Source organism: Scyliorhinus canicula, chromosome 3 (assembly GCF_902713615.1).
Source record: "Scyliorhinus canicula chromosome 3, sScyCan1.1, whole genome shotgun sequence".
In the NCBI taxonomy this organism is placed as follows: domain Eukaryota; kingdom Metazoa; phylum Chordata; class Chondrichthyes; order Carcharhiniformes; family Scyliorhinidae; genus Scyliorhinus; species Scyliorhinus canicula.
This window is the reverse complement of record NC_052148.1, coordinates 234,893,970-234,919,387: the sequence shown is the minus strand read 5'-3', so window position 1 is coordinate 234,919,387 and position 25,418 is coordinate 234,893,970. Positions and strand designations below refer to the sequence as shown.

Sequence of the window (25,418 nt, the reverse complement as noted above, 5' to 3'; positions counted from 1 at the left end):
ATTGGCGCAGGCTTGATGGGCCGAAGGGCCTGTTATTGTGCTGTACTGTACTATTCTTTGTTCTTATTTTTTCCCGCTAATATTCCAAGGCTACTATTCCTCCAGTAATCCCTGAAAGGTCATTGTTTCCATGTGGCTCCCATCTGTGATTACTGATAAATTCACCAGTTCTCAATCACAAAAATACATTTCCTGAAAAATGTTACATTACCAGCGAGACCAATAACATTTATAAAAGAACGGAATCCCCATGATGCCAACAAAAAGAATACCAATGGTCAAGACTTGATTAACTTTACTGTAACAAACCAACTAAAATCAAGATAGGTCAAACATTAATTAACAGGAAAGGGATATTTTTTTTAAAAGATAGATTTTACTTTAAATAGTCAATGCAATAAAGATAATTGCAAGCTCTTAAGCATAGGACATTCGGCCCATCGAGTCTGCTCCCCCATTATATGAGATCATGACTGATATATGATAATCCTTTTTTTTAAATAATTTTTATTGAAATTTTTTACAGAAAATATAACAACAAACAATAGCAAGCAACAATAAAACAACATAATAAGTATAACACCCCCAAGACCGTAGCAACGCATATATCACACACCTGCCCCCCACCCCCAAACCCAGTAAACAACAAGATAACTTAAAAATAAATTTAAATTAAATAAACATAGTCAACGCCCCCCGCCCCCCCCTTCTTCCCCCCCTTCCCCCCGGGTTGCTGCTGCTGCTGACCCAGTACCCTATCGCTGAGCCAGAAAGTCGAGGAAAGGTTGCCACCGCCTAAAGAACCCATGTACTGATCCTCTCAGGGCGAATTTGACCTTCTCCAGCTTAATGAAACCCGCCATGTCACTGATCCAGGTCTCCACGCTTGGGGGTCTCGCATCCTTCCACTGTAGCAAGATCCTCTGCCGGGCTACTAGGGACGCAAAGGCCAAAATACCGGACACTCTCGCCTCCTGCACTCCCGGCTCCACCGCAACCCCAAAAATCGGGAGTCCCCAGCCTGGCTTGACCCTGGATCCTACCACTCTCGACACCGTCCTCGCCACCCCCTTCCAGAACTCCTCCAGTGCCGGGCATGCCCAGAACATATGGGCATAGTTCGCTGGACTCTCCGAACACCTGACACACCTGTCTTCGCCCCCAAAGAACCTACTCATCCAAGACCCAGACATGTGGGCCCTATACAGCACCTTGAATTTGATGAGGCTAAGCCGCGCACATGAGGAGGAAGAGTTAACCCTCTCCAGGGCATCAGCCTATGTCCCATCTTTAATCTGTTCCCCCAGTTCCCCCTCCCACTTAGCCTTTAGCTCCTCTACTGACGCCTCCTCCACCTCCTGCATTACCTTGTAGATATCAGATATCTTCCCATCCCCGACCCAGACCCCCGAAAGCACCCTATCACTCACCCCCCTCGCGCGAAGCAAAGGGAATCCCTCCACCTGCCGCCTGGCAAACGCCTTTACCTGCAGGTACCTGAACATGTTCCCCGAGGGGAGCTCAAATTTCTCCTCCAACTCCCCCAGGCTTGCAAACCTCCCATCAATAAACAGGTCCCTCAGCTGTCTGATGCCCGCTCTGTGCCAACCCTGGAACCCCCCATCAATGTTCCCCGAGGCAAACCGATGGTTCCCCCTTAGCGGAGCCTCCATCGAACCCCCCACTTCCCCCCCTATGTCGCCTCCACTGCCCCTAAATCTTGAGGGTAGCCGCCACCACCGGACTCATGGTATACCTCATAGGAGGGAGCGGCAACGGCACCGTTACCAGGGCCCCCAGGCTTGTGCCTCCACAGGACGCCATCTCCAACTGTTTCCATGCTGCCCCCTCCCCTTCCACCACCCACTTGCGCACCATCGACACATTGGCCGCCCAATAATACCCCGAGAGATTGGGTAGCGCCAGCCGCCCACCATCTCTACCCCGCTCCAAGAAGACCCTCTTCACCCTCGGGGTCCCATGCGCCCAAACAAAGCTCATGATACTGCTAGTCACCCTCCTAAAAAAGGCCCTAGGGATAAAGATGGGCAAACACTGAAAAAGGAACAAGAACCTCGGGGGCACCGTCATTTTGACGACTGCACTCTACCCGCCAGCGATAGCGGCACCATGTCCCACCTTTTAAATTCCTCCTCCATCTGCTCCACAAGCCTGGTAAAATTAAGCTTGTGGAGAGTCCCCCAACCCCTGGCCACCTGCACCCCCAGGTACCTAAAACACTTCACTGCCCTCTTAAACGGGAGCCTCCCAATTCCCTCCTCCTGATCACCCAGGTGCACTACAAATACCTCGCTCTTGCCCAGATTCAGCTTATAGCCCGAAAAGCTCCCAAACTCAGCCAACAGCTCCATCACCCCCGGCATTCCCCCCTCTGGGTCTGCCACATACAGCAGCAGGTCGTCCGCATACAGCGATACCTGATGTGCCTCCCCACCCCGCACCAGACCCCTCCACCTCCCCGACTCCCTCAACACCAAAGCCAGAGGTTCAATCACCAGTGCAAAAAGCAAGGGGGACAGAGGGCACCCCTGCCTGGTCCCACAGTAGAGCCTGAAGTGCTCTGATCTCCTTCCATTAGTAACTACACTCGCCATCAGGGCCTCATACAGCAACCTCACCCATTTGATGAACCCCTCCCCAAATCCGAACCGCTCCAGCACCTCCCACAGGTACCCCCACTCAACTCTATCAAACGCCTTCTCTGTATCCAGCGCCACCACTATCTCCGCCTCCCCCTCCACCGCCGGCATCATAATAACATTTAACAATCTCCGCACATTCGTGTTAAGCTGTCTTCCCTTGACAAATCCTGTCTGGTCTTCGTGTATCACCCCTGGCACACAGTCCTCTATCCTGGTGGCCAGGATCTTTGCCAGCAACTTAGCATCCACATTGAGGAGCGAGATTGGCCTGTATGATCCACACTGCAAGGGGTCCTTATCCCGCTTCAGGATCAAAGAAATCAGTGCCCGTGACATCATTTCTTGTTGTCATACTTTTCCATCTCGTACTTACAAAGCTACCCCACTGCCCTTTCCTTCCTGCCTGTCCTTGTGAAAGGTCATATAGCCCTGAATATTTAGTTCCCAATTTTGATTTGTAACCACGTCCTTGTAATGGTTATAAGATTATACCCAGTAATCTCGATTTGTGCCGTTAATTAATTTATTTTGTGCCGAATACTGTGTGTATTTAAGTAAAGAGCCTTTAATTTTGTTTGACCATTTTCCCCTTGACCCTATTTGCTGCTATTTTTTATGTTTGCACACTTCCTGTCAAATCCTGAGCATCATTACCTAAATAGCTGCCTTGCAATGCTGCCATATCCTTTTGCTTTGTAAGCCCACGTATTCTCTCTGCAGAACCATTCCCTCTTTATTAATTTAAAGCCCTCTCTAGTTCTGCGGTTTTCAAGGACACTAGTTGTAGCACAGTTCAGATAAAGGCCATCCCAAAGGGACAGCCCCCACTATCCCCAGTACTGATGCCAATGCCCCACAAACTGAAACCCACTTCTCCCACACCAGTCTTTGAGCCACGTATTCTTCTCTCTAATTTTATATACTCTATGCCAATTTACACATGGTTCAAGTAAAAATGCAGAGATCATAACCTTGTACAGCAAGTTTCTCTCCAACCACTTACCCAATACTCACCAACAGCTTACCTTCTCTCCTGTTGTACAGCAAAAAACAATGCTTCGGGGGTGAAAAAGTTAGAAAAGCAAAGGACTACCTCCCTCCCCTCCTCACCAAACTCTCTTTTCTCACTTGCATTACTTCCTGTACAATTGTCGAAGCATGTGCAATCTCACAGTCTTTACACCCCAGCCTTCACTAAGTAGGATCTTGGCACTTGTGTCATGTTCTCCCGCTGAACGTATTCCATCTGAAGGCCCCCGACATGGTTCACAACAGTCCTGATGGGTGGCATAGTGGCACAGTGGTTAGCACTGCTGCCTCACAGCATCAGGGGCCCAGGTTTGATTCCGACCTTGGGTGTCTGTGTGGAGTTTGCGTGCTCTCCCGTGCCTGCGTGGATTTCCTCCGGGTGCGCCGGTTACCCCCCACAGTCCAAAGATGTGCACGTTAGGTGGATTAATTATGCTAAATTGCCCCTAGGTGGGGTTACGGGGATGGGGTGGGAGACTAGGCCTAGGTAGGGTGCTCATTCAGCGGGTCAGTGCAGAAGCGATGGGCCGAATGGCCTCCTTCTGCAAGGATTCTATGATTTTATTCTATGATTCCATGGTATAGCTATTTAGAATTTGTTTTGACTGACCAACCAGCACATCCAGTTCACTTTGGTCCTCTGATACAAACATTTAGTTTGCCCTCACATTGCCTCATCAAGAGCTTCTGGAGCTGGATTTTCTTCTTACAGCCAAACAGAAGCTAATCTGTTCAGGAGTTCTCAGTTTGCTCCCCTCACACAAACTCTGTGTTCAAGACAGGCTGGAACCCAACACCACTGCAATTAGCTTCCTGTTCACTTCAACTTTCATCCCCGTAGCAACCTCAGGTCACATAGACATTTTGTGCAACCTGATGATGTCATATCCATTGCCCACCTCTTGGAATATCCCCGGCTTCACTTTTGGACGCAAGGAGGAGATTGCACAAAAGGAAAATACAGGCTTTTCACAAAGCACGTGGGGCATGACAAAGAGGTTGCTGAATCGCAATCAGGAGTAATAACCTTTGTTTATTTTGTCTGACTGTCTCAGAAGCCAATTGTAGCATGTTGAACATCTTTGAACACAGTGAAAACCTATAGGATGGCTCAATGGATCAGTTGCTCACCACCTGAACCCACTTTGACATAACTGGAGTCCATAAGCCTGGGTTTATGTACAATTGTAAATATTCCCTTCTGGCTTCTGCAGAATGTGACAAATGCTGCAGCTTTACTCGGATTCCCCTGTAAGTTACTTATTGCGCGAATCCCTCATTCAGACTCCCCAGTTTCCGCAAAAGAACTAGACCTGGAGGTTTTGACATTTCTCTGAAACCTGATCATTGGCTGCTCTATAAATAAAGCCGCCAGCAAATTTCTTTTCCTTAAATTATCTTCAGTGCCAGTGCTTTCTGGGGTTTTACAAAACTGACATTGTTTTTATTAAAAGAGAAAAAAATACCAGGCGAAGTACTCCATCTGCACAGAATCTTCGCAAAATTTCATCTCAATTCAAATTCCAAAATAACACACCAGCAATGTGGTTAAAATCAAAACCACGAGATGCAATGCCCCCCCCCCCCCCCCCCCCCCCCCCGTCCCCTGCCATTCTCAGGAGTTGTCAAGGATACAATCAGCACTTGAATCTGCCGTTGAACTTACGTTACAGAGCACAAAACCAAAGGAAGCAGGGGCAGCTGAGTGCGGCCTTCCAATGCTGGGACTGATTTATTAATACATTAAAATAAATTATGGAGATAAATTCAATGATCCTGCTTTCCTAGTGCCCAAGAGGAACATGAGTCAATAGGGGCTGCAGTCTAACCCCCGCTCCCAGTACCTTTTGGCATGAGCTGAATACTGGGAACATGAGATCATTGAATTTATCTGATCATCGCAACAATTATTAACTAAACATTGAATCAAAACTAATTGGAACAAAGATGAAAGAAGGCAATGGGCTCATATACCATCTAATTAATTTTTGACATCCATATTGGATTTCATTTTTTTTGTGTTGATGTTTATTTTCTTTCTCTCTGACTTTCATCCAATTATCTCGGCCCTCCTGAAAGCAGCAACTCCCACCGGAATCTGGCACCATTGCTCAAACAGCCCTCAAATACCATTCCCCGAGTGGCCATTGTTCACATGTAGGTCCGCACACAGACAGCCACTTATTTGACAAAGCAGGCATTACGATTGACCCCGACCATGCCCTCATCCTATGTGTGCACACCAGATTGTGATCCTTCCTCCTTAGGGTTAATGTCTTTTCCCCAGTGTCACTGGACACTGAGATCAATTGTAACACATTGGCTCGTACTGTGGCTGAGATTTATTTATTTCCTCTCAGGGGGGTATGGGCAATAATTATTATTATCATTGTCTACCCTTAGTTACCCCCCCCACTGAGTTTGGCACACTGTGGAATATTTCAAAACTGAACTCGACCAGCGTCTCTGCTTCCCTCACCAATCTAATAACTATGTAAACATCCAAGGAGCAACATTCAGATAGGTAACGCCTCCATAGTTTGGGTGACCTATTTGTGGTCAAATTGACCCCCGCGCAGGGTTCCACTGACTGCACGCACATTTGTTTTTTGGGCATCAAAGTATGCACATTTCTGGGACCATTTGCGCCAGAAACCATGTTAGAACATGGAAAAATAGAAAATAGGAGCAGGAGGAGCCCATTTGGCACTTCAAGCCTGCTCCGTCATTTATTATTATCATGGCTGATCATCCAACTCAATAATCTAACCACGCTTTCCCCCCAATATCCTTTGATCCCCTTCGCCCTAAGTGCTATATCTAAATGCTTCTTGGAAACATGCAACGTTTTGGCCTCAACTACTTCCTTTGGTAACGAATTCCACAGGCCGACCACTCTCTGGGTGAAGAAATTTCTCCTCATCTCTGTCCTAAACGGTCTACCCCATATCCTCAAACTGTGACCCCTAGTTCTGGATTCACCCATCATCGGGGACATCCTTCCTGCATCTACCCTGTCTTGTCCTTGTTAGAATTTTATAGGTTTCTATAAGATTCCCCCCTGATTCTTCTGAACTCCAACGGGTACAATCCTGATTCAACCCCCCTTGTATGTCAGTTCCGCCATCCCAGGAATCAGTCATATTGGCAAGCATGCGAGTACAAGTGCTGTTCGCAGCCGGCAGAAGTTTGCCAAGCAGTCAGATCATGATGACAATCAGTCTGCAACTCTGATTTGACACTACTGGTGCCATCTTGGAACTCATTACTCCAGCTAAACACCTTCTTTTAATCTCACCCAGCTGGCCAAGCATTCAGCGACAAGAAGAAACTCGCAGCAGTGCTATTTGAAGGGAATGATCAACTACTTACAGGTTAATTGTTGATTAACTTCTCCCAATTGTTCCTTCAATTAAGAACATAAGAACTAGGAGCAGGAGTAGGCCATCTGGCCCCTCGAGCCTGCTCTGCCATTCAATGAGACCCTGGCTGATCTTTTGTGGACTCAGCTCCACTTTCCGGCCCGAACACCATAATCCTTAATCCCTTTATTCTACAAAAAACTATCTATCTCTATCTTAAAAACATTTAATGAAGGAGGCTCAACTGCTTCACTGGGCAAGGAATTCCATAGATTCACAACCCTTTGGGTGAAGAAGTTCCTCTTAAACTCAGTCCTAAATCTATTTCCCCTTATTTTGAGGCTATGCCCCCTAGTTCGGCTTTCACCCGTCAGTGGAAACAATCTGCCCGCATCTATCCTATCTATTCCCTTCATCATTTTATATGTTTCTATAAGATACCCCCTCATCCTTCTAAATTCCAACAAGTACAGTGCCAGTCTACTCAACCTCTCGTCGTAATCCAACCTCTTCAGATCTGGGATTAACCTCGTGAATCTCCTCTGCACACCCTCCAGTGCCAGTACGTCCTTTCTCAAGTAAGGAGACCAAAACTGAACACAATACTCCAGGTGTGGCCTCACTAACACCTTATACAATTGCAGCATAACCTCCCTAGTCTTAATCTCCATCCCTCTAGCAATGAAGGACAAAATTCAATTTGCCTTCTTAATCATCTGTTGCACCTGTAAACCACCTTTTTGCAACTCATGCACTAGCACACCCAGGTCTCTCTGTACAGCAGCATGTTTTAATATTTTATCATTTCCTACCAAAATGCATAACCTCACATTTGTCAACATTGTATTCCATCTGCCAGACCCTAGCTCATTCATTTAACCTATCCAAATCCCTCTGCAGATATCCGGTATCCGCTACACTTTTTGCTTTACCGCTCATCTTTGTGTAGTCTGCAAACTTGGACACATTGCACTTGGTCCCCAACTCCAAATCATCTATGTAAATTGTGAACAATTGTGGGCCCAAAACTGATCCCTGAGGGACACCACGAGCTACTGATTGCCAACCAGAGAAACACCCATTAATCCTCACTCTTTGCTTTCTATTAATTAACCAATCCTCTATCCATGCCACTACTTTACCCTTAATGCCATGCATCTTTATCTCATGCAGCAACCTTTTGTGTGGCACTTTGTCAAAGGCTTTCTGGAAATCCAAATAAACCACATCCATTGGCTCCCCATTATCTACCGCACTGGTAATGTCCTCAAAAAATTCCACTAAATTAGTTAGGCACGACCTGCCCTTTATGAACCCATGTTGCGTCTGCCCAATGGGATATTGCCCAATTCTACAAGTGTCTGTTGCTTCCTATTGTTGTTTAGAGTCTCAAAGCTGGTGGTGCGACAGGTGCTGAGAGATGTTTTACTAATCTCGAGGCTTCTGTCCCAGACGCTTGTTCCCAGACATGTGTGCATGAGCCGGCATTCCGCTTGGAGTTCAGCATCACTGGAATGCAAAAGGAGGCCTTTCAGAGCAGGAAACATTGTTTGGGGTTTGGGTGGGAGGAGGCTATATCTATCCAGGGCAGGGGAAGGACTGCATTGCCAGTGGCACTGATCTTATGTGTGCCTCGCTTTATCCATGCCAAAGCTGGAGGTTCTTGCAACATCTCACAGTGTGCCCTCCAATGTTGTGTGAGGGGGAATAAATGAGGCTGGACAATCAATCAGAGCTGTCATTCTCTCTTACCAGAGAAAAGCAAGCTCGTGGCTTTGCTAAGCTTGTAGGTACCCCCTAGCAGGGTTCCACTGGCTGCACATGCATATTGCTTTTTGGGCATCAAAGTATGGGCATACTGCAACCAAAATAGATTTTCTCAATGATCAGTTGATTGTGATCCTAACTCAAGGCAGCATTTAACAGTGACATCAAGAAGCACCAGAGCAACTGAAGTCAATGAGAATCAGGGACAAACTCTCCACTGGCTAGATTCATACCTGGCACAGAGGGAGACGGTTGGGTTGTTTGAAGCCTATCATTTCAGCCCCAGATATTACCGCAAGAGATCCACAGGGCAGTGTCCTATTGGCCAACGATCTTTAGCAGGTTGATCAATGACTTAACCTCCATCATAAAATTAGACGAGGGGATGTTGACTGATAATTGTTACATGTTTAGTCCCATTTGTAACTCCTCAGATAATGAAATAGTTTATGCAGGCATACATCATGACCAGGTCGATATTCAGGCTTGTTTTGATTAGTGGCAAATAACATTCACACCACACAAGTTGACGATCCCCAACAAGAGAGATTCTAACCATCTCCCCTTGACAGCCATTGGCCTTACCATTGCTGAATCTCCCATCATCGACATCCTAGGGATGACCATACACTTAACTGGACCAGCTGCATAAATACTGTCACTGAACGAGTAGGTCGGAAACTGAGAATTCTCATATCCTGACATCCCAAAGCCTTTCTTAGATCTACAAGGCACAAGTCAGGAATCTGATGGAATATCCCTACTTTCCTGGATGACTGAAACTCCAATTACACTTAAGAAGCTCGACACCAGTGAGGACAAAGCAACTGTGTGACTAGCACCACGTTGATCACCTGAAAAGTTCACGCCCTGCAGCATAATGGCAGCAACTCACCAAGTTCCTTTGACAGAAACTTCCAAACCCCAAATGTTACCACCTAGAAAGACAAGTACAGCAGATGATTGGAAACACCACTGTCTGTAAATTCCCTCCAAGACAGACATGTCTTTGAACGATATCACTGTTCATTCACTCACACACATGTACACAGCATGTATGTGCGCAGCCATGCTGCCTGCCATAAGAACTGTGATGATACAGACCGTTGACAGACTGAAACAACGCTTCTGCTGCCTTGACCACTCTGGAGGAACCCTGCAGTGTTTTTAGCCTGCGACTGGCTGCCGGGCCTCACCATCATGAGAGGACCATCAGCTATACCGAAAGCAGGTCAGGAACAAGAGCATGAGGAACAGGAAGAGGGGGAAGTAGAAGAGAGAAGGCTCATGAAACAGATCCTTTCTGATTTATGGTATTGTCATCATAATACAATACCATAAACACAATCCCAATTCTTCATTTACAAACCATGTTGCATCTTACCTCCCCTGTACTGCTGACTATTATAGTGTCCTCTTAACTGCAAAGCAAATATAAAATTCAGCATAGAATAGACATGCAAAACCAAATTTAGAATTCAAAACATTCCATATTGCATACAAAAGTAAATAATTCACATTTGTGGATTTCCTTAGTGTCCGTCATCAGTTTGCATTTCCCTGTCCCTTGTGATTTCCTCCTCTCAGATATCTGAGAAGGAAAGCTGGCAGCAAATTCAGGAACCGCATGAAGAGAGTGATAATGAGGACACGCATACTTCATTTCAGGCTTGCAACTTTTAGTAAATAATGTCAAAGCTGCAACGTTTCAAGGAGATCTTCAGAACATCTTTGAAGTCTTCTCTTTGTCTTTCCCTGGAACGTTGGCCATTTGAGAGTTGGAAAACAGGACCTGGCAGGGGAGCATTTTTAGCCATTGAGACAGTATCCAGTTCATCAAAGTTGATTTTGCAGCAGATTTTCCTGAATGCTTGAGGAGCTGGCTTCAAGAAGGACACTGACACTTTTTCAATAACCCTCCCATTCACACCAGAAGATGCAATGGAGGCAATGTTGGCAGAATTTCTTGAGCATATTTAGGTGTTGCTGATAGACAGTTCATGTCTCACCACACTACAGGGGCATCGTGGCAACAAATGCTCTGTACACTCGGACTTTGGTTGACTTGTGGAGGTCTTTGTTGTCAAACATTCGCTGCTGTAGTTTGTGGAACACTTCAGCCGGCACAGTTAATCTGATTTTGGATCTCCACACCAATGGTGGTCTATTGAGAGAAGTGGCTGCCAAATTATGGGAAGTGCTCAACATATTATAGAATCTCTCCTTCAACATTAATGGGAGGTGGATTATTTGACTGACCAGGTCCAGGTTGCTCTAGGAATTTTGTTTTGGCAAAATTCAAGGACAGGCCAAGTTTCTCAGAACCATAGAACTATTGGATCCCTACAGTGCTGAAGGAGGCCATTTGGCCCATCAAGTCTGCACTGACTCTCTGAAAGAACACCCTATCTAGGCCCACTCCCCTGCCCTATCCCTGTAACCCCACCTAACTTGCACATCCCCGGACACCAAGGGGAATTTTAGCACGGCCAATCCCCCTAACCATCACATCTTTGGGAGGAAACCGAAGCACCCAGAGGAAACCCATGGAGACATAGGGCAAACGTGCAAACTCCACACAGGCAATCATCCAAAGCCGGAATTGAGCCCAGGCCCCTGACGCTGTGAGGCAGCAGTGCTGACCGTGGCACCTCTAATGTATGCAGACTTGAAGAGATTGAGAGCGGTGTGCAAATTTGGTGCAGAGCGGGAAATGACACTGCAGTCACCCGCGAACTGTTGATCAGGCATGTCAGTGGTGGTCAGTTTAGTTTTTGGAGGGGCAGGGGGTGACTGAAGTATTTTCCATCCAGGTATTATTTAATACTGACACCAGAGGGCAGTTGATCTTTAATGAGATGCCCGGCCACTGTCAGGTAGATTGGAAATTGTATGAGGGCTATCACACAGCCTTGCTTTACCCTGGTCAAGATTCTGAAGGGAACTTTTTTCAGATCTCCCACTCAACCCAGTTGCAGTCATATCATCACGAAGCAACTGCAGGATTGTGATGACATTTTCTGGGCGTCTAAACCTTTGGAGCAAAATCCACAGAGCTTCACAACTTACTGAGCCAGGAGGTGAGACATTCGAAAGGAGTGGAAACCATTGTACAGGTGTTAATTTCAGTGTACCACTGATAATCTGCAGTGACATGTCCAGTCAGTGTCCAAGTAATTTGTGCGGCTACTGTCTAAAGCAGCATTCTGCTGAAGAGTACACATGAGTGAGGTTACCAGTATGAAGAGTGCATGTACTGGTTCCCAGCTAGTGCCTGCTACTGTTCATGTACTGTTTACTCTGGTCTTGGTCTTTTCTGTTTGTCTCTGACCTTTTTCAGGTGTTCACAATACTTGAGGCTGCGGTCTCTAAGGTACTTTGGGTTAGGGTTCATTCTTGACCAGTTTGCTGAGAAAAGAGATGCAGTTCACTGCTAGCCAGTCAGTTGCTGAAGGGGAAAGTAGTGACTGTGTTGGTAGTTGGGTTGGACTGAGTCACGAGTAGTATAAACATTGCTCCATCAATTCTGTGCTCTTGGATAAGATGCTGTTGAGATCCTCATGGTTTTTCCTCTGGTAGCAAGGGTCAGATCATCTACATAGGCAAATCTCCGAGTGATGCTGGGAGGCAGATAGATATTGAAGAAGATCGGAGTTAGAACATACCTTGGGGAAAGCCATCATTCAGGGATCTTGTGGAGCTAAATCATATCCCTTTTTGTCTTCCGACCTTCACTCATATCACAAGTTCCAAAGGATGGCCATGAGAATAATTCCTCAGAGGGTCTGAGGAATTGTCTTATTCATGTGACTCCATTCATCCTGAGGGTGCACCATCACAGGACATACAGTCTTGCACCCGGACAGATACTCATACTTCAGTAAGTTCACTTAAAGAGTTAGTTGGGTTTTCAGCTGATGTTTCACAACTCACACGTGAGCATAAACAGACATGGGTGGCTGGAACAGCTGAGAAGTTTGCCATTATTTCAGGTTGCAATGGCAACAAAACCTCTGGGGAGGGGTGGGGGGGGGGGGGGGGGGGGGCGCACACTTACACTGAAAGCTGGAAGCTGCAGCCTGCCTGACTGAGCTCCAGAGGAACTCATGCTGATAGTTCTGCCTGGGCCTTTCAGCGCAAAACCTTGAGCTGACTGCTCAGCACCTAGCCCAATTTTTATGTTTATTTATTTCGGGCTGCTCCTTTGCCCCTGACCCCTCTCCACTCTACACCCTTAGCACCCTAGCTCTGCTCCCCCTACACCTCCTCCCAGCAGCCCTGTCTCGCGCTCTTCCCCCTGCCTCCCAGCCAACCCCACCCTCCGCAGAACCCCTGGCTCCATCCCCTACAAAGGTTGTAAAGGAGGAGCTGTGTGTGCTTGGAGGAGTGGGGGAGCTACAAATGAAAGTACAACATTGAAAATTATTTAAATCAATTTTCCTATTGTTTGTGAGATCAGAGGGAATACAATTTCACCAGCAACGCACCATGCCACTCAGCCTCTCCACTCAGTCACTCCGTTCATTATTGGTTCCTGCTGTGGCCTATAGAAAACGTACAATCATAGCTTTTCACAGGTCCATCAGTGAATGACCTCACTTCACCCCTTACTAGATGCTCGCCAATACTTTTCCCCCCTCACAATCCTCCAACCCACCCATTTGTGGGTGGGGGGGGGGGTTAAAATTCTCTCCAGTGGCTTCACCATGGGGGCAAAGAACAGTGTATCTCTTCTAATTGTCACTTTGAGAACAGAGAACAAATACATTCTCGGCAAACGTGCAATGATGTGAAACAATCTCCCCGCCTGTCTGCTCATCTTTCAGTCAGCTCACTCAGCCTTTCATATTCAGAGAAATCCCGGCCCCAAGGGAGTTCATTCAGAATTGTTCCAAGTCCTTTAACTGCGATCTAACACCAACGAAGATCCTCCCCTGTGTACTTTACAGGCAATATGAGTACAGTTACTTCAATTGAAGGACTTCCCCATCAGCTTTCAATCTTACTACTTGTATTAAGCCCCCCAGCACAATACACAGGAGAGGTTTTTTTTATGGCTGAAGCGTGACAACAGGCCCAGTGCTAGTAAAGTGATCATGTTCTTGATTAGTTTTGCTGGGAACCCACTCATGGGAGCTGTGGCCATATTTCTAACACCACTAGGTCTTATCAGAGGAGAGACAGTGTCTAGACATCGCTGAATAGCACAGAGTCTGCCAAATCACAAGAAATTACAATCAGGTATTTTTTGAAACAAAATAATTTGCCTTTAAAGAACATAAACCATTCCTCTTGCAAAGTGTATCTAATACAGATACAATTAAGGATGTTCAGTTATATAGGGCACTGGTGAGATCACATCTTGAATAATGTGTGCAGTTCTGGTCTTATTTAAGGAAGGATGTGAATGCGTTGAAGGCGGTTCAGAGGAGGTTTACAAGGTTGCTACCTGGAATGAGCATGTTGCCTTATGAGGAAAGGTTGAACAGACTGGGTTTGTTTCCACTAGAGCTTACAAGAATGAGGGGTGACTTGATTGAAGTATATGAGATCCTGAACGGTATTGGCAAGGTGGATGTGGAAAGGATTTTCCTCTTGTGGGTGAGTTCAGAACTAAAGGGCACGGTTTTAAAATTAGGGGTCGCCCTTATCAGACAGAGAGGCGGAGAATCTTTTTCTCTCAGAGGATTGTGCGACTTGGGAACTCTCTGCCTCAGAAGATGCTGGATCATTCAATATTTTTAAGGCGGAGGTAGATAGATTCTGTTGGACAAGGGAATCAAGGTTAACGGGGGTAGATGGGAATGTGGAACACAACACAAACATATCAGCCATGATCTTATTGAATGGTGGAGCAGGTCTGAGGGGCCGAATGGCCCACTTCTGCTCCTATTTCATATACACAAGCTGAAATCAATACGCTGAAGAGAAAGAATTTGCAGGTTTATGAAGAGAAGGCAGCACAGTGGAACTGACTGAGTTGTTCGTACAGAGAGCTGACACAAACACGATAGGCTGACCATTTTCATTCCGCGCCGTAACCATTCTATGATTCTGACATCATGATGATTATGGGCGTGATTCAACAATCAGCATGCTGGGTGAATCCTGGGAGAGCCCCAAATCGGGCTCCGTAGTGGGTGTCAGGCTGATCGCGAATCACTCGACTCCCTAGCTGGGCGAGATCCAGATCAACATAATTAGATTAGACATTAAGCTCATTTAAACACCAGGACGTTGCTTTCATTTGGTGTCCAAAGTCAATGGCCGTGCTTGTGAGACCTCACCAAAGCACTGTTTAGCACTTGTTTCCACATACGTGGACCAGGCATGAGAGCTCCTTGGGGGGGTCTCGCAGGCCATTAGAGACCCCCAGGTGATCAGGGAAGGGTAGTACCCTGGCACTCTCCCAACACCTGGGCACCTTGACACTGCCAGTCTGGCACACTAGCAGTGCTACTCAGGTGTTCTGGCAGTGCCACCCCCATGCCAGAGTGCCCAAGTCCCAGATTGGCACGGCCAGGGTCCTCAACCAGTTTGGGGGAGGATATCGGGGCTGCCACTGCAAATGGCACCAAGATCAGCTCGCCAGCAGGAAATTGACTAGAGTGTGGCTGGCCATGGCGGTGCGAACCTCCCTGAGCTCAACAAAAAGGCAAAGTGCCATTGATTGGTAGGGTGATTCTCGGTGCTGCACCCCGCCAAATGCGCTCATAAGCAGACTTTAACTTTTGTCCGCTGAACCGCACGCTATGACAACAATGGTGCTGGGTCAATCAACTTACATTAGATACAAGCGCAAGCATTTTACTGCATCAATAGCAGTATCTACACAGCATTGCCCAAGGTTTGAGGTTTGCTGGGAGTTTCTATTTTATTCAGGCAAGGGATGTGGGCATCGCTGGTTTGGCCAGCATTTATTGCCCATCCCTAATTGCCCTTGAGAAGGTGGTGGTGAGCTGCCTTCTCGAATTATTGCAATGCATATGCTGTGGGTACACCCACAGTGCTGTTAGGAATGGAGTTCCAGGACTTCCGGTTGTGACCATGGAGTGAATGGTCACGTACGCTGCTCCTGCTTAAAGTCACAGAAAATAACTCTTTTTGCACAGAACAGGGTGGAATTTTGATGAAAAGGCATAGGTGAATGTTAGAGGAGTAGTTTACCCCTGAAATGGTATGTCTTCTGATCACCAGACTGTAGCCACCTGGGGTGGCCACGTCCCGATTTCAAAATGGACACTCATGAGGAGTGTAGGGAAAATTGGCCAGCTACAGGGAACACAAGCAGGTGCAAGGTTTCCTGTGTATTAAGATTTGCAGAACCCAGACAGAACTGAAACCAATAGCCATTAACATATTAATGAGCGATCTACAGGGACAATCAGAAACATTGAAACGATCGGGACCAAGACAGACTCCCTGGCGCCAGTGGGAGCTAGGACAAAGGCAGGCCAACGAACACCTAGGGCCCACCCAATGATCAGGGAACAACTCCAGTATTGGAGAAAATCGATGAGACATGGTCCAATTAATTGGGACCAAGTCCGGGGACCGCCCAAAAGAGCTCAAAACCCCTGGGACCTATAAGATAGTATCCCCAAGTTCAGTTCGACCTTCTTGTCTTTGGCTCTCAACGAGGAGAGACCTGCCTAGCAGCTGCATCAACCAAGTAAGTCTCAGATCAACGCACACTATGAGATAGACGCTCCTAGCTACTGTTCCGTACCAGCTCGAAGCCAACAGAATCAGAACCGGACAAAGGCCATTGTTCCTCTGACCTGGTGGGCCATTCGAAGCTAAGTATAGGCTTTTAGTAATAGTGATAGTTTAGTAAGTAGAGTTTTATGCATGAGTAGTGATTGACTGTGTGTATAATAAATGTGTATTGATTTCAAACTTACTAACTGGTGTATTGAGTTATTGATCAGTACTTGGCTTTGAACCTCCTGGTGGTATCAGAAAGATACCTGGCGACTCTAGAGCAAAGGTTATTAAAACAGAGCAATTAAAGAGAAAGCACAACGAGCAACAAGACCCGGCAGAAAACAGTGAGAGATTAGGCTGGAAAGTTGGAACAATCTTGTGCTTCACAGACAGTCTCTTCCAGCATGCAGGCGGGGCAAGCTGGAAAGCCCCAGATACAGGAACTGATTACTTTTATCAAGGAAGAATTCCATAAACAGAGGAAAGAAATGCGTGAGGATCATGCAAAGGCCATTGCAGAAGCTGTGGGACCCCTGAAGAGTACTCTGGAGCGGATGGAGAGGTTTTTGGATGTGCAGGGGGTCACAGATTCGGGAGATTGAAGGAGTGATCATGGACCACAGCGATCGTGTGGTGGCTCTGGAGGCGGAAGTGGGGCCAGGGAGAAGCGTAGCTGCAACTGGCAGGGAAATAGCGTCTGAATTTATCAGGAAATTAGAGCCGAGTTGGCAAAACGGTGGGTAGGTTTCAACAAGGCCAAGGTTTGGGGTACTCTACCCGGCGAAATTATGGGTGATGTTCAGAGGCCAGGAGTATTATTTCGAGACCCCAGAAGTGGCCGAAGACTTCATTAAGGAGCATAAACTGGGGGAGAACTGAGCAAACAATGCTTGGGAACCAGGGTGCTGGCACTATGTAATGGTCGGGAGCATGTTTGAAATGGGTGTAGGGATTGGGGAATTTTCACCTTTTTTTGTGGGGGGAACATTCTGTTCAATGTTGAGATTGTAAGGAGTTGTAGGGGTGAAAGGTTTATGTGGGGGTGGATGTTCCTATTCCCCCCTCCTGTTTTATGGGACTATGTGTGTTTAACATTTGTTTGTTTGCTTTTGGAGAAGGATGTCTGGAGTTCAGGAGAAGTCCTTGTTTGGGTGGGGGAGGGTAAGGCCAGCAGGAGGCCGTCTTCCTTGAGCTGAGGAATGGAGGGGGTGGGGGAGAGGGCAGAGGAGGTCTTTAGGATGTGCCTTTGGGCAGGGGCAGCCGCGCTACCCCTGGTGAACGGAAGTGAGGTGGTGGGGGAGAAGGCCAAGACGGGTGGCCGGGGGGAGGGGGAAAGGGAAAGTGTGGGGGAAAGAAGGGGAAGGGGAAAAGCGGAAGTGGGGGAGGTTTCTGCAACGTGGTAGGGGGTGAGAGATGACACGGTCAAGGGCAAAGAAAGGGGTAATCTGGGATGGGCTAGGGAGAGTGGGATTAAAGGGGCAGGAGTTAAGTAGGGAAGATGACGGATGGTAGACAGGATTGGAGGCGCAAACCTCTGGTAAGGTTGATAACGTGGGACGTCCGGGGTCTGAATGGGCCGGTTAAAAGATCGCGGGTGTTCGCGCACCTCAGCAGCTTGAAATCGGGGGTTGTCTTTTTGCAGGAGACACACCTCCGTGTGACGGACCAGGTTAGGTTAAGGAAGGGGCGAGTCGGGCAGGTTTTTCACTCGGGGTTTGATTTGAAATCGAGGGGTGTGTCGATTTTAATGAGCAAAAAAATGGGGGGCGCGATTCTCCGCAACGGCCGACACCGGCGTGAAACACTCCAGAGGCCGCTCCTCGCCCCCTATTCTCCCCTTCCCCCCCGGGGGGCGAGGAGCGGCATTGCGGGAAGCTCGGCCGCCGGGCCCTGACGCTCATGTCAAGGCAGCGCGCCAAGAATGACGTTGCCAGCGGCGCCTAAGTGACGTCAGCCGCGCATGCGCAGGTTGGCCGGCTCCAACCCGCGCATGCGCGGTTGCCGTCTTCCCCTCCGCTGCCCCGCAAGACATGATGGCTTGATCTTGCGGGGCGGCGGAGGGGAACGAGTGCGTCTCTTAGAGACGCTGGCCCGACAATCGGTGGGCACCGATCGCGGGCCAGTCCCCTCACGAGCACGCCCGTGGTGCTCGATCTTCTCTCCGTTCCCCACAGGCCACACACTTACCTGTCACGCGCTGTTCATGCCGGCAGCGACCATGTGTGAACAGGTCAGGGTGAACAGGTCGGGGTTGTCAGGCCGCTCGGCCAATCCGGGCCGGAGAATCGCCGGTCGCCGTGAAAAACGGCGAGCGGCGATTCTCCGAGCGGCGTGTCGCAAAACGTGACATGCCATTTGGGGGGGGGGGGGGGGGGGTGAGAGAATCACAGGGGGTGCCAGAGCGGCCCTTCCGCGATTCTCCCACCCGGCCTGGGGAGCGGAGAATTGCGCCCGGGTTCATGAGTGTGAAGGAGGTGAGGGATTCAGGTGGGAGATATGTGATTGTGAGTGGGGTATTGGAAGGGGCACCGGTAGTGTTGGTAAATCTCTATGCCCCAAATTGGGATGATGTGGGCTTTATGAGGGTTTTGCTGGCAGCAATCCCGGATTTGGCCACGCGCCGGTTGATCATGGGACGAGATTTTAACTGTGTGCTGGAGCCGGGGGTGGATAGATCGAAACCCAGGTCAATGGGTGGGGTACAAATGGCAAGGGAGCTGGGGAGGTTTATGGAGGGGGTGAGTAGGTTGACCCAGGACGTTTTCAGAACCCAAGGGGAAGGGAGTATTCCTTCTTCTCACACTTCTATAAGGTGTATTCAAGGACTGATTACTTTGTAGTGAGTCGGGAGATTTTGGTTGGGGTGGAGGGGGCAGAGTATGCAGGAATAGTTATCTCAGACCATGCACCCCACTGGCTGGAGATTCGGTTTTGAACGAGACGAGAGCAGAGGCCTGGCTGGAGGTTTGACCCGGGGTTGTTGGCGGATGGAGGTTTTTGTGATAAGGTGTGGCTGGCAATTAGGAATTATGTGGAGTTGAATCAGAATGGGGAGGTGGCGGCGGGCATTTTTGGGAAGAACTGAAGGCAGTGGTCGAGGGAGAAATTATTTTGTTTACGGTTCGTGCGAATAAAGAAAGGAGGGCGGAAAATGACCATTTTGTGAGCGAGATAATATTTGTGGAGGGATTGGTGAGGAGGAGAAAGTTGCAGACAAACACATAGGCTGGTAGGGCAACTGTGTAGGGCAAGAGGGGTGCAATACGAGTATGGGGAGAAGGCGAGCCTGCAGAGGCAGGCTGCGTCCAGGGAAATATTGACTAGTCTGGGGCTGGGGATGTGGTGTCAGAGCCAGGGAAGATAAATGAGGCATTTAGAGAGTATACCAGGGACTTTATAAAGCAGATCCAGGAGGAGAGGAGGGGGTCAAAGGGTGGTCTCTGGACGAGCTGGAATTTCCCCAGGTGGAAGCAAAGAGGCAGGCATTGGAGGAGCCACTGGGGTTGAGGGAGGCGCTGGATAGTATCAGGGGTATGAAGTCGGGGGAGGCCCCTGGACCAGATGGGTACCCAACGGAATTTTATCAGGGATTTGCGGAGGACCTGGCACCACATCTGTTGGGGGCGTTTAATGAAGGACTGGAGAAGCGGGAGTTGCCGGAGACGATGACCCAGGCAGTAATCATACTAATCCCAAAAAAAGGGAAGGATCCAGTGGAATGTGGGTCATATAGACCCATATCACTATTGAACACGGATGTGAAAGTATTGGCTATGTTGTTGGCCTTCATGAATGGCAGGCAGCCCGCGAGTAATATAAGACGACTGTTGAATGTGGTGATGAATCCGTCGAGGGCTCTGGTACTGGAGATGGTGGTGTCCATGGACGCGGAGAAAGCATGTGATCGTGTGGAATGGTGGTACCTGTTTGAAGTTTTGGGAAGGTTTTGGTTTGGGCCGGGATTTGTGGCATGAGTGCGGTTACTGTATGTGGCACCAAGGGCGAGGGTGTGGACGAATGATATGAGCTCACGAAGCTTTGACTTACACAGGGGTACAAAGCAAGGGTGCCCGCTGTCGCTGCTGCTGTTTGCGCTGGCCATAGAGCCATTGGCAATGGCTCTCAGGGAGTCAGCAGTGGCAGGGGATAATGAGGGTACAGAGGGAGCATCGGGTGTCGCTCAATGCCGATGACCTCTTGCTGGATGTTTCAGATCTGTTGGAGAGTATGGGAAGGATTATGGGCCTGTTGGGGAGGTTTGGAGGGTTCTCGGGCTGCAAGCTGAATGTAGGGAAAAGCGAGGTGTTCCCGGTGAATGAGCTGGCACAGTGGGCTAATTTAGGGGGGATGCCATTTACAGTAGCAAGGGATAGGTTTAGGTATTTGGGGATTTAGGTAGCGAGGGAATGGACGGGGCTCCATAAATGGAACTTAACGAAGCTGGTGGAGGAGGCCGGGGAGAATCTTAAGAGGTGGGATACACTGCACTTAACATTGGCGGGGAGGGTCCAAGTGGTGAAAATGAATATTCTGCCGAGGTTCTTGTTTATCTTTCAGGCTCTCCCGATCTTTATACCAAAGGCCGTTTTTCGGAACGTGGACACAATCATCTCTGACTTTGTGTAGGCGGGGAAGGTGCAGAGGGTGGGGAGGACCCTGCTACAGAGGCAGAGGCAGGGGGGTTGGCGTTGCCGAATTTGCTTCATTATTATTGGGCGGCGAAGGTGGAGAAGGTGCGGCGGTGGTGGGAAGGAGAAGGGGTAGAGTGGGTTAGGATGGAGGAGGAATCTTGTAAAGGGTCTAGATTGAGGGCCTGGTGATGGCAGCATTGCCAATGGCTCCGAGGAGGTATTCAGGGAGCCCAGTGGTGCAGTCCACGGTGAACATATGGAATCCGATGAGGAGGCATTTTAGGGTGGAAGGGATGTAGGTGCTAACGCCGCTGTGCGAGAATCATGGGTTTGAGCCGGGGGGATGGATAGTGTATACAGGAGGTGGAGGGAAGTGGGGCTGGTCAAGGTGAGGGATTTCTATTTGGAGGAAGGGTTCGCCAGTCTGGAGAAGCTCAGGGAGAGGGTAGAGCTGCCGAGGGGCAGTGAGTTCAGGTATCTGCAGGTTAGGGACTTTGCACAAAAAGTCTGGAAGGGGTTCCCTAGAGTGCTGGGATACACCCTGCTGGAGCGGCTGCTGCTTCCGGAGGTGGAAGGGGAGGGAAAAATTGGGGATATATATAAGTGGTTGGGGGAGCAGGGAGGTGAGCGGATGGTGAAGATCAAGGCGAAATGGGAAGCGAAGTTGGGAATGGAGATCAATTGGGGAGTATGGAGTGAGGCACTGCTAAGGGTTAACAGGACCTCTTCTTGAGCAAGGATCAGTCTGATACAGTTTAAGGTGGTGCACAGGGTGCAGATGACTCGGGTGAGAATGAGTGGGTTCGTTCAGCGGGTAGTAGATGACTGTGAGAGGTGTGGGCGGGGGCCAGCAAATCACGCGCACATGTTTTGAGGTTGCGAAAACTTGGGAAGATTCTGGGTGGGAGTGTTTGCGGTCTTAGCCAGGATAGTGGAGGAGGAGGTGTCCTTTGGTGGCGATATTTGGGGTTTCAGAGAAGCCGGAGCTCATGGAGAGGAGGAAGGCCGATGTCATGGCCTTCGCCCCTCTGATTGCACGGTGACGAATTTTGCTGGAGTGGCGGTCGGCATCGCCACCGGGGGTAGCAGCATGGTTGGGTGACCTGTATGACTTCCTGCGGTTAGAGAACATAAAGTATGGGTTAAGGGGCTCAGCAGGGGAGTTTGAGAAAAGGTGGGGGATGTCTGTGACCGTGTTTGAGGAGCTGTTCATCGCAGGGAGGTGGGGGGGGGGGGGGGGGGGGGGGAGAGGGTGAATGGGGAGAGGGGGGGTGAAAAAGGAGAAAATTCTGTACAGACTGTATAGCTGATTGTTGGGAAGTATATTCCTCGGGGTGTTTATTTGCTGTAACCTACTTTGATACAAGTTTGCAATAAAATGCGTTTTTAAAAAACGGAATGGAGTTCCAGGGTTTAGACCCAGCTACAGTAAAGGAATGATAATTTGTTTCCAAGGCAAGATGCTGTGTGGTTTGAAAGGGAACTTTGAGGGTGGTGTTCCCATGTATCTGCTGCTTGCGTCCTTCTACATGGTCGTGTTTGTGCGATTCAAAGACACTAAGAAGCCTTCCTGTAGTGCATCTTGTTGATGGCACTAACTGCTGCTATTGTCTGTTGATGGTGGAGGGAGTGAGTATTTGTAAAATGGGTGCCAATCAAAAGAGCTGCTTTATCCTGGATGGCGTCAAGATGCTTGATTTTTGTTGGAGCTGCACTCATCCAGGCAAGTGGAGAATATTCCCCGTTGCATAGAATTCACAGTGCAGAAGGAGGCCATTCGGTCCATCGAGTCTGCACCAGCCCTTAACCCCACTTAAGCCCACATCTCCACCCTATCCCCGTAACCTCACCTCACCTTTTTGGACACGAAAGGGAAATTTAGTCTGGCCAATCCACCTAACCTGCACATCTTTGGACTGTGGGATGAAACTGGAGCACCCGGAGGAAACCCACGCAGACACGGAGAGAAACCCACACAGACAGTGACCCAAGCCGGGAATCGAACTTGGGACCCTGGAGCTGTGAAGCAAGTGTGCTAACCACTGTGCTACCGTGCCGCCCAAATACATTCCTTGAGTCTGGTGCCTTAGCCCACTCGGCCATCCTGACAAGTTCCTGACTTGTGCCTTGTAGATAGTGGATAGGACGTAAAATTCATAGTCTCTGGCCTGCTCTTGTAGCTACAGTATTTATACGGCTAGTCCAACACAGTTTCTGATCAATGGTAACCCCAGGATGTTGGTAGTGGAGGATTCAGCTATGGTAATGCCATTGAATATTAAGGGTTAATGGTTAGATATGGAGATGTGCAAACTCCACACAGTCAGCCAAGGCTGGAATTGAACCCAGGTTCCTGATGCGGTGAGTGCTAACCACTGTGCCATCCTGCAGTTCATCAGTTTGCTGTTGTACTTGTTTTGTCTCCGGCAGCTTCTTTGCAGTAGCCAGTCGGTGTTTGGTACTGAATGGTGTGTATGCTTCCACCTCCTTGATGAAATGCAAATCTTCTCATTTGGTTTCTTCAACTGGTGTTCCTGATAATGTACCTGTTGTTATCTGGTACTTGAACGTACTCAGTTACTGAATCCTACCTCATTCGTCTCAGTCTGAAACACTAAATTCTCGGTGACTTCTTCGCAATCTCCTTCGTGTTCAGAAGAGTGACTCATAGCTTATGGTCACTTTCAGTTTCAAACCACTATCCTATCACTTAGTCTTACAACAGCTCCCATCTGCATATTGCTATCAATGTTCCCTTCTCAATTGGAGAATATCTTTTTTCTGTGTCTATGAGTGATCCTGAGGCGGAATCAACTGGTCTGCATTTACAATACCTGTTTACTTGGAATAAAACTGCGCTCAGTCCTGTAGATGACACATCTGCAGCTACTATGGTGGGCAGTTCTGGATTCTACTGTGCTAAAATTTCAGGAGAAATTAGATTTTTGATCTTCTCAGAAGCATTTTGTAGATCCACATTCCAGCACCACTGTTGACCTTGTCTCAACAGCTGTCAGAAACACTCATTGGTTTCTGCCAAACTTGTTTGGTACTGAATGGTGTGTATGCTTCCACATGCGCAGTGGCTCCCTTCTCTGCGCCGGCCCCGACGCAACATGGCGTAGGGCTACAGGGGCCGGCGCAGAACAAAAGAGGTCCCAGCCCAAGAGGCCAGCCCGCCAATCAGTCGGCCCCGATCACGGGCCAGGCTACAGCAGAGCCCCCCCCCCCCCCCCCCCCCCCGGGGTCGGACCCCCCCCCCTCCCCCCTCCGCCGGGCTGCCCATGGATGCATCCACATCGAGTTCCCACCGGCTAAGAGCAGGTGTGAACGCCACCGGCGGGACTCGGCTTTTTTGGCATGGCCGCTCGGCCCATCCCAGGTCAAAAATCACCGGGGGGGGCTCCGTAGAGTGGCCCGCTACTGGCGCTGTGCCGACCGCGGCGGCGACAATTGCACCGATTCTCTGCTCTCCGGAGAATCGGCGGACTGGTGCCAGGGCAGCGTGGTGCGATTGGCGCTGGTCAGGGGATTCTCTGGGCTAGCCTCAGGGTGAGAGAATCCTGGCCCCTGTACTTATTTTCTGTTTCTCCCAGTAAGGTTATTTTGTTTTTCTGTGGTTCTTCCACTTCTTGAATGTGATTTGCCCTTAATAACTTTCCTTTCTTTTTGCAGGCTGTATTTTAAGTTGGCAGAAATTTTTAAATGCCCTAAGTTCCCACAGCGTTGGCATTCTGCCCCCTCTGCTGGGCATTCTTTCCGCTTGTGCAGGTTTTTCCCGCCACACCGAGAACATTTCTGGACGGTGATTGGAGTGACTTTCCCTGTTTTTGCGGGCTTCTGTTTTTGTTTGATTTCCCGCTTCTGACCTGCGTATCGACGTGCTGTTGGGTAATTTGGACATTCTGAATCCTCCCTCTTTGTATCCGAACAGGCGTTGGAACATGGCATCTCGGGGATTTTCACAGTAACGTCATTGCAGTGTTGATGTAAGCCTACTGGTGACAATAAAGATTGTTATTATGAAGAATGGCCTCACTCATTCATTTCCAAGAAACCCTTAACACAATTTTGCTTTCTGAGCTCAGTTTGCATCACAATTTGTAATGCCTTAATTAGATCACTTCTCCCATTTGTACGACAATACCTGGACCAGACCCCAATTTATATATGGAAACCAGACGAGACCACAACAATTTTTTAATTTTATAACTGTGAGGAAAGGAACTTTGCTCCAGGAGTGATTCCACTGGCAACCA

The 25,418-nt window shown here is 48.6% G+C and overlaps 1 long non-coding RNA gene across 1 annotated transcript in view; it reads left to right on the top strand.

The window, feature by feature from the left end:
• The window catches only part of LOC119963761, a 73,224-nt gene extending 48,105 nt beyond the window's left edge, over nucleotides 1-25,119 (top strand). The window contains exon 3 of the long non-coding RNA XR_005460156.1: nucleotides 24,835-25,119. This is a non-coding gene — a long non-coding RNA (uncharacterized LOC119963761). The remainder of the gene's footprint in view (nucleotides 1-24,834) is intronic.
• Nucleotides 25,120-25,418: the final 299 nt, after the last annotated feature.